The sequence below is a fragment of the Balaenoptera borealis genome (genome assembly GCF_965194805.1).
Source record: "Balaenoptera borealis genome assembly, chromosome: 15".
NCBI classification, from domain to species: Eukaryota; Metazoa; Chordata; class Mammalia; order Artiodactyla; family Balaenopteridae; genus Balaenoptera; species Balaenoptera borealis.
In genome coordinates this window covers 53,355,453-53,363,389 of record NC_138871.1, presented here as the reverse complement: position 1 = coordinate 53,363,389, position 7,937 = coordinate 53,355,453, and the positions used below count along the sequence as shown (strand labels likewise).

The window sequence follows — 7,937 nt, the reverse complement described above, 5'->3', positions numbered from 1 at the left end:
AGAAAGCCTTTCCAGAATCACAGAAATCATACCATGACCAGGCTGACTTGGGATCCACCACATCTACTCAGATAGATCTTCCCTGAGGTGTGGGGAGCTGTGGTAGGCTTTTGAGAGTAGGCCCCCCAAAGACGTCCACATCCCTGTGAATATGTTACCTTACATGGTAAAAGAGACTTCGAGATTAAATTAAGGGCCTTGAAATGAAGAGATGATCCTGGACTATCCAGATGAGCACAATGTAATCATAAGGGTCCTTATAAGAGGGAGGCAGGAGGGTAAGAGGCAGAGAAGGAGATGTGGCCATGGGAGCAGAGGGTAGAGTGATGCAGGACCACGAGCCAAGGAATGCAGGCAGCCTATAGAAGTTAGAAAAGGCAAGAAAATGGGTTCTTTCCTAGAGCCACCAGAAGGAATGCAGCCCTGCCAAACCCATTTTAAACATGTGACCTCCAGAACTGTAAGAGAATAAATCTGAGTTGTTTTAAGCCACTGCATTTGTAATAATTTATTGCAGCAGCAACACTAATACAGGAAACTAATACAGGAGCCAAGGCTCCTCAAGCTCTTTCCAGCTCTGCAGACATGTCAAGATGGCATCACCAAGGCATTGGCAAGGGTCCATCTAGCCCTGGGCCTGAGCAGGACTGTACACAGTCTATCATGCATGCTTGGAGCCTGCCCTCAGCAACATGCAATTCAAGAAGAGAGATGCTGAAGCTCCAGGAAACCCAGGACAGGCCTATCAGATATCCTGATCACTGAGCAGCACATGCCTGGGTGAGGCGGGGGCAAAATCTGGGCATACTCCTAGGGGCACTGGTAAGGAGGCATTGATTGATTAGGTGCAGTCAGCAATGCTGCTCCAGTGGAAAAATAGAAGGAGAAAAAAAAACTAAACAGGCCACACACCCAACCCTCAAATCACATACACACACATACACACATACACACACGCAGAGATACATAGCAAATAGTTGTCTACAGTAGAGATATACACAACAGGCAGCAACAACCAAAAGGAACAGACTTTGGGCACTAGGGGACTCACAGGAGGCACAGAAGTGGCCCAGTGTAACAAGGGAAAGGAGTTCAACTCCCCCATCCTCTACACACATACGTGCGCGCGCGCACACACACACACACACACACACACACACACACACACACACACACACACACACACACACACACACACAGAGCAGGTTGTCAGCTGCCCCCACCTCGCCAGCCTTGCCCAGGAATGATGGCCAGCACGGGAGACTTTAAGGATAACGCAGCAAACTGAATGGACACAGCTTTGCAATCAATCAAGTCTTTTTTGACCCTTCCTCTTCCTGGACATAAGGCTCTGCTTTAAGAGGAACAAAGGAATACGTTTCTGTCTTGCTGGGCTCTCTGAGTGATGCAGAGTGAAAACACATGAAAAGAAAAGAGCGCCGCGGGATTCATTGTCAGTACACATTATCATGCCATTTCAGTCCACGGTGACTTCTCATTTTCCACCCAGTTCAATGCTTTCATTCCCATTTATAGCTGCGCGTGACAGGTATTTACTTGGAAGTAATAAAACTGTCATTTCTCATTAAACTTTCAATGGCAGAATTTTTTTGCTATGGGTCACTTCTCACAATCTAATTTGATCTGGGTTTCTGGGGTGGGATTGAGGCAAAAGAAGGAGGAGATCAGGATATCAAAAAGATTAAGGCCCAGATGTTTAATTCACTAGAACAAACAGAATTGGGAGTTTGTTTATAAAAAAAAAAAAAAACCTGCTATAATGCCATTCAATTCATCATCCCGTTGCCAGGTAAAACTGGACTTAAATACACCCATTTTCCTTACAAATCTTCAGAGAAAGATTAGTAAACTCCTTTCAGTTAAGTTAGCATGTCTTCTCACCCCCTTAGCAATGGCCGTGAAATCTCCCCTCTATCCTTACTTCCTACTCTGATAGAAGACTGAAGCCAGTAGCCGAAGATCTACCCTAAGCAAAAATGAAAACAGCTCATGGTCACTCCCCAAACTTGATACAGACCTCACTGTTCAAATGCAACACAGAAAATCAGAAGGAAGGAAGAGACAAAAGTGGAGAGAGATACAAAGGATAGAAAAAAGGCACAGCCTAGGGTTACCAAGCGGGCAACAAGTCAACATACAAGCCCTTCTGGAGCACCTCCAATGTGCAGGCACTTGGCTACATGCTTTATGGAGGCCTGGGAGGCAGACATGTACATTATCCCCATTTCACAGACAAGGATACTGAGGCTCAGACAGGTTAAGTGATGTACCCAAGATCATCTTAGATCTCACGTCTGACTCCAAAGTGATCTTTCTGTATTTCCACACTCCCAAAATCCTGCCTTGGAGGATCTCACAGCCTTGCTGAGGAGATACAGCTAATACACACTAAAGTATAAAGAAACTATCAGGCACATAGACCTCAGTGATGAAGGAGATTAAAGGAGAGGTCCCTGGAGCCCAGGGTGATAGGAAGTCTTCTCAAAAGAGCAGCCCACAAGGGCAGGTAAGCCTGGGACAGGTAGAAAGGAGTAGGGAGAACTCCCGTGAATTAAGATCAGGGTGGGAGCGTATAATCTACACTCAAAGAAGAAGCGGGCACATCCTTGCTCCAGTGAATGGTAACAGGCCTGGAAAACTGATTTGGAGCCAAATTTTATAGTCTTGAATATTGACCTGAGGAATATGAACTTAGTCCCTTGGGAAACAAGGAATCCCTTAAGATTGTAGAGTGAGATAGTGACCCTCCCCCCAAAAAGAGGGGAAATCCTCCCCCCTCCCCTCTCCTGGGGGCCATGTTCTTGCCTTGACCTTCTCTTCCCATTTCCAATCCCGGAACATTCTTTCTAAGGTCCCAGTGTGAAGACTGCATTTAGCTGTAAAAGAAACCCAGCCACAGTGGCTTAACCAAATAGGGGTTTACGTGTCTCACATACTAAGAAGTCCCAGGTTGGGCCGTCCGTGATGGTGAAACTTCTCAAGGAAGTCACAGAGAACTCAGTCATAGAGGATCCTTCTTTTTGTTCCACCATCCTTAGCATAAGGCTTTTATCCTCCTCACCCCATGGCTTTTAGCCTTATAATCTCTAAATGGCTGCTATAGCTCCAGGTATCAACTCCAGGTCAGCAGAGGGGGAAAAGAAACGGGGCCATCTTTTTTAAAAGCTTTCCAGAAAGATCCACTTAGAGACTTTTGCTTACATCTCATTGGTCAGACTGGTCATGTTGCTGCTCCTAGCTTCAGGACATACGAGGTGTGGTAAGTTTTTGGCCTGGACACTGTTGCAGCCTTGAACAAAATTAAGATTCTGATAATATGGTGGGGGTGGGGAAGGGGAGGGGTGGATATTGAATAAGCAAATAACTGTGTCTACCGTACCTTGCTGCTTTCTTAAGCCCAGCTCCCACTCCCTGCCCCAGAGTCATGGTCCAGGTTGAGACAATTGGGTAGGGCACAGCTGTAGCCAAGCTGGGCCTGGCCCACAGCTGCACTTTTGCCTTAAGGCCTGGCTCACATACCACAGCAGGAAGGTCATGGTTTTCTCCCGATACACAACTGGAACAGCTCTGCCTTTATCCTCCTGACCTCTGCCTGAGGCCCCAGTATCTTACACAACTGGGGCCACAGCCTTGCCTGGGGACTTAGAAGGGCACACCCCTCTGTGCTGGGTGCCCTCAGCAAAGTTGCAGGAGGAGGTGAGTCTGCCCTGAGAGTCCCTCCCCTTCCTGAGTCCCAGATCCCGCAGAACAGAGCCCAGTGCCCCCAATGTCTGTCCTGTCATCCCATTCACACCGCGATGCTGAAGACAGAGTGTAACAGATCCTACACATTACACTCAGCTTCAGCCCAAGCAATTAAGCACTAATAGTGAACTTTCAGGAAGGCTTAGGAGGAGAAAGATAGAAGAATCTTTCCTGCTCCCCAAATGGAATCACATAGGTTGCAACCCTGAGCCCAGGGACGGGGCTAGAGTCCTGGAGATGCTGAGATCTGCAGTGGGGGAGGGGGAGCAGGCTTGGTTTCCAAGGCCACTTCCCTGCCAGATCTGTTTCTAATCCCACTTTAGGCGGTGATTGCAAGCAAATTGGTTAAGCTTTCTAGGCTTTATTTGGGTGACCTGAAAATTATCTAGACTCTAACTCAGTTTTAAAAAAAAAAGGTGGGGAATGGGGAGAATGGGACCAAAGAGCCTAGGGTCTGATTTCAGAAATTCCTATCTAACTGATCTGAGATGGTGTCCGGGGAGCACCTGAAGAGTGTCCCAGTTGATTGTAATGTTCAGCTTCATTACAAAACCTAAATCCTGGCTACTCTACACGTGATCTGAGGACCAGCAGCCCCAGGCATCTTAGAAATGCAGCATCCCAGGCCCCACCCTGGACCCACTGATCGTTTGCATTTTTGACAATATCCCCAATGACTCTTGGGCACCTGAAAGTCTGCAAAGCACTGCTCTAGGTGATGTGACTCAATTCAACCTTTGCTCTGTTGTGAAGACACTGCTCTTGGCCTGGAGGGTCTTCGGGGGTGGGAGGGTACGTGGAGGCAAGATAGGAAGGAGTGGAGAGAGGATAACTGAGTGTGTAGCCCCCACAAGTGCTGTGGGAGCCTCCATCACAGCTGGCAGGCGCAGGCTGGATGGCAGTGCATCCGCCCCTCCTCCCTCCGTGCTCTTCACCAGTCCTTGCTCTGGGCTTCTGAGCAACCAAGTGATTTCTCCCAGCACTCTGCGATTCACCAGAAACTTCCGGAATCCCCCCAGGCCTATCTCTGCCTCTGTCCCTTTTATGATCTAGCTCCATTGTGTGTAGCTTGGGGAAAAAAAAAATCTCGCTAATATACATTCATTCATTATTTAAAGGTTGCCACTGTTCTTTCAGGAAGGTTAAGCATGATTAAAAGATGAGATTTTTTTTCCACAGAGCAGAGCAGAAAAACTAGGGCTCCCGCATTTTTAAGCTGTTTTGGCCAAGCCTTATTGCATAATTTAAAGCCTGTGACTTATTTAGATTTAATTAGCCAAAGGAGCAGCAGCTGCAGGTTCATTAGTCAGTATTTATTAAGCGCTCCCAGAGGGCTTGTCCGAGGCTCTGAAGAGCCAAGTGGAGGATCAGCTTTGGACTTGCAAATTTCCTACACTTAAGTAGGAGGGTATCGCAGATAGGGTCAGGAGGTAGGCATTTTTATTCCTCAAGAACAAAAGGGTGGCATCAAAGGACCTGGGGTCATGAGACAAATCCCACAAACAACTCTGGCATGAGTCAGTGATTTAGGGACTCGTGGTGACAGGTCTGATAACAGCGTGCAGGCTCATGGAAAATGCAGAGCTATACAAATGAGAGGTGTTAGTAAAAGATGAGCAAAGAATGTGTAGGGATCACCGACCTGACTTTAAGAACTGGGAGAAGTGGAGAGGATCAGAATCGGCTCCAGAGTCTGTGAGGCCCAGTGCAAAAGGACAATGCAGGGTGTCTTGCTCAAGAACTATTGAGAATTCCAAGGTGGTGACAGCAGAGCCTGAAACCAAGTGTGAGGTCTCCCTGAGCGCAGGGTCCCCCTGAGCCTGGGGCCCGGTGCCAATGCCGTGGCAGTCCGCCCATGAGGCCAGCCCTCGAGGTGGATGAAGGAGACCCTCTGGGGTGGGGGGCTTTTGTGGATCCCCTCAAATCCCATCCTGGTCCTCGGCACCTCATCAGCTGGAGGAAGGGGAGCAGGTGCTATGCATTTTGAAAGGGGGTGGGGACCACGGGAGCAGGCCCAGCAGCGGAGGATGCTGAGTCTGGTGGCCTGGGGGGACAAAAGGTCCCCTCCCAGGCAATGCAGGGGTGCCCCTCGTACACCCACCGGCTCTGGAAGCAGAGTCTGGCTGAGCGGGAGGCACCTCTTGGTGTGCAGGTCACGCCCCAGGCTTGCAGCTGCTAATCCCAGGGCTAACAGAAGCATAGAGCTCTCCAACTCTTGGCGTTTCCCCTCCTTCCTGGCTTCCGCCCCCAGCCCCATTCAGCTGCTCGTTTTTCTCTGGGCTAGAAAATCCCAAAATAGGAGAATAAAGCTACACTTTTTACCCTCATGAGCCTCATTTGTATCAAATGACACAGTCACTTTGCCTCAAACTTTTCATCAAAGGAGCCTTTGTAGGGTCCTGGGGCAGAAAGCAGGCCTTGGAAGACAGCCACCAGGAAGCCGGGCAGAAAGTGCTGAGCAAGGCAACCCTTGGTTTAAGCAGTGGGGGGGGGGGGAGGAAGGGAGGCGGGGGAGGGCAGTCTCTGACATTCTCTACCATGGACCCGCTCTCCTCCCAGCACTCTCTTTGACCAGGAGATGCCAGAGCAGCTAATTGTGTGCTGCAGGGACTAACCCACTGCTGGGGGCTCAATCAGTACTTGGGGAGCAAATGAATGAACAAACCAATGAACTAAAGGATACACTAGACAACCTGAGAGAGGATCCCGAGCTCAAGCCTCTGTGAAGATGTGCTGGAGAGGAGAGAAGGGAGCACACGCTTCCCCAGTACCTACTGGATATTCTGCCCCGTGCAACACACTTTATGTCAACTCATCTCATCCCACGGCCACCCCCTGAGGGAGTACTATAACCATCCTCACTTTGCAGATGAGAACGAGACTCAGAGAGGTTCAGGAGTTGCCTGAGCTCCCTCAGCAAGAAGGTGGCAGAGACCAAGTGTGGCGCAGAGCTGAAAGTTGCTTTAAAGAAAGCTAAGAAATCTATGTCTCATTTATTTGTATTTGTGAATGAAGATTCAGAGCTGCTTTGATAACGTATGTGAAGAGTACTGTTCCTGTATTTCACATGGTATTGTGCGGTCCGCTCTGTCTCTCTATATTGTGCACACCTACGGGTAGCGGCTTCAAAGGTACTTGGCTCAAAAATCTACCGTTTCATTCCACCCACTCTCTCCCTTCCTCCCACCAAAGGCTGTGGAGGGAAATGTCTCTGAGAGGGGACAAGGACGTAAGCCCTCACTCACTAGTCCAGGAACCCCACACACCTGCCATTTTCTTGGCGAGAGGGAGATCCATACTCAAAGCCCTTGATATCTTCCTCTGGACCCCACCCAACATCCTCTGCTGGGTTCACCCAGTCATGTGAGTGGGTCTGTAACTGGCCTGGGGGGGTCTTCCCTCTTGAATCAGCCATGCCTGGCTCATCCTGAAGACCTGGATACTATAGCAGGTGTATGAAAGGGAGGTGGTCGGACCCAGAGAGAAATCTTACAGTTCACTCTCATTGCCTTCACTTCTGGACAATTTCTGTATCCTCACATATACAAAGCCTCCCCTGGTATCAGAGCTGGCCCGAGTGGGCTCCTAGAAAACAATGAGCTTTGATTGGAAGACTCTGGAAGCACAGAGAAGTGTAGAAAGCCCACCTGCTCTCAGATATCAGACTAATATCGGTGGAACCCCAGACAGCTGCCCTAAGCAAACCACACACTGCAGGACCATCCTGATTCTCAAAACAGATCAGCTAGGGTGGGAGTCAAAAACTGGGATGCCAGAAGGACCCAGGTGGGGCAGGTGAAAAAGGGGAGCTGGCCAGGTGTAGCTAACAAGAAAGGAAGAGCCAGTGTAAAAAAGACAGCCCCCCACTCCCCTCCCTCCCTCCCACTTCCACCGTGTGAGGATGCAGGCTCCCTGTCTAGTTGTTCAAGGGCATCCAGGAATCCAGTCTTTTTATGTGTTGGTTCCATCTTTTAACTGTTGGTTCCATCTTTTTAAGCACTCTATGGACCTAACAAAAGTCTGTGGGCCCACCAGTTCACAAACTTTGAACTTGAGATGTGATTTCCCTTATGATAGAGTCTTCTGTTTCACTCAGAGACATGCTGGGGGATTTCTTCAAACAGAAAACACTCCTAGTTACAAAAATAGAACGTGATTCACTCTAGCACCGC

General features: G+C 49.0%; 1 protein-coding gene across 1 annotated transcript in view; it reads right to left on the bottom strand.

Moving 5' to 3' along the window:
- The window catches only part of ATP6V1E2 (ATPase H+ transporting V1 subunit E2), a 454,269-nt gene that overhangs the window by 406,718 nt on the left and 39,614 nt on the right, over positions 1–7,937 (bottom strand). The window lies entirely within an intron of this gene.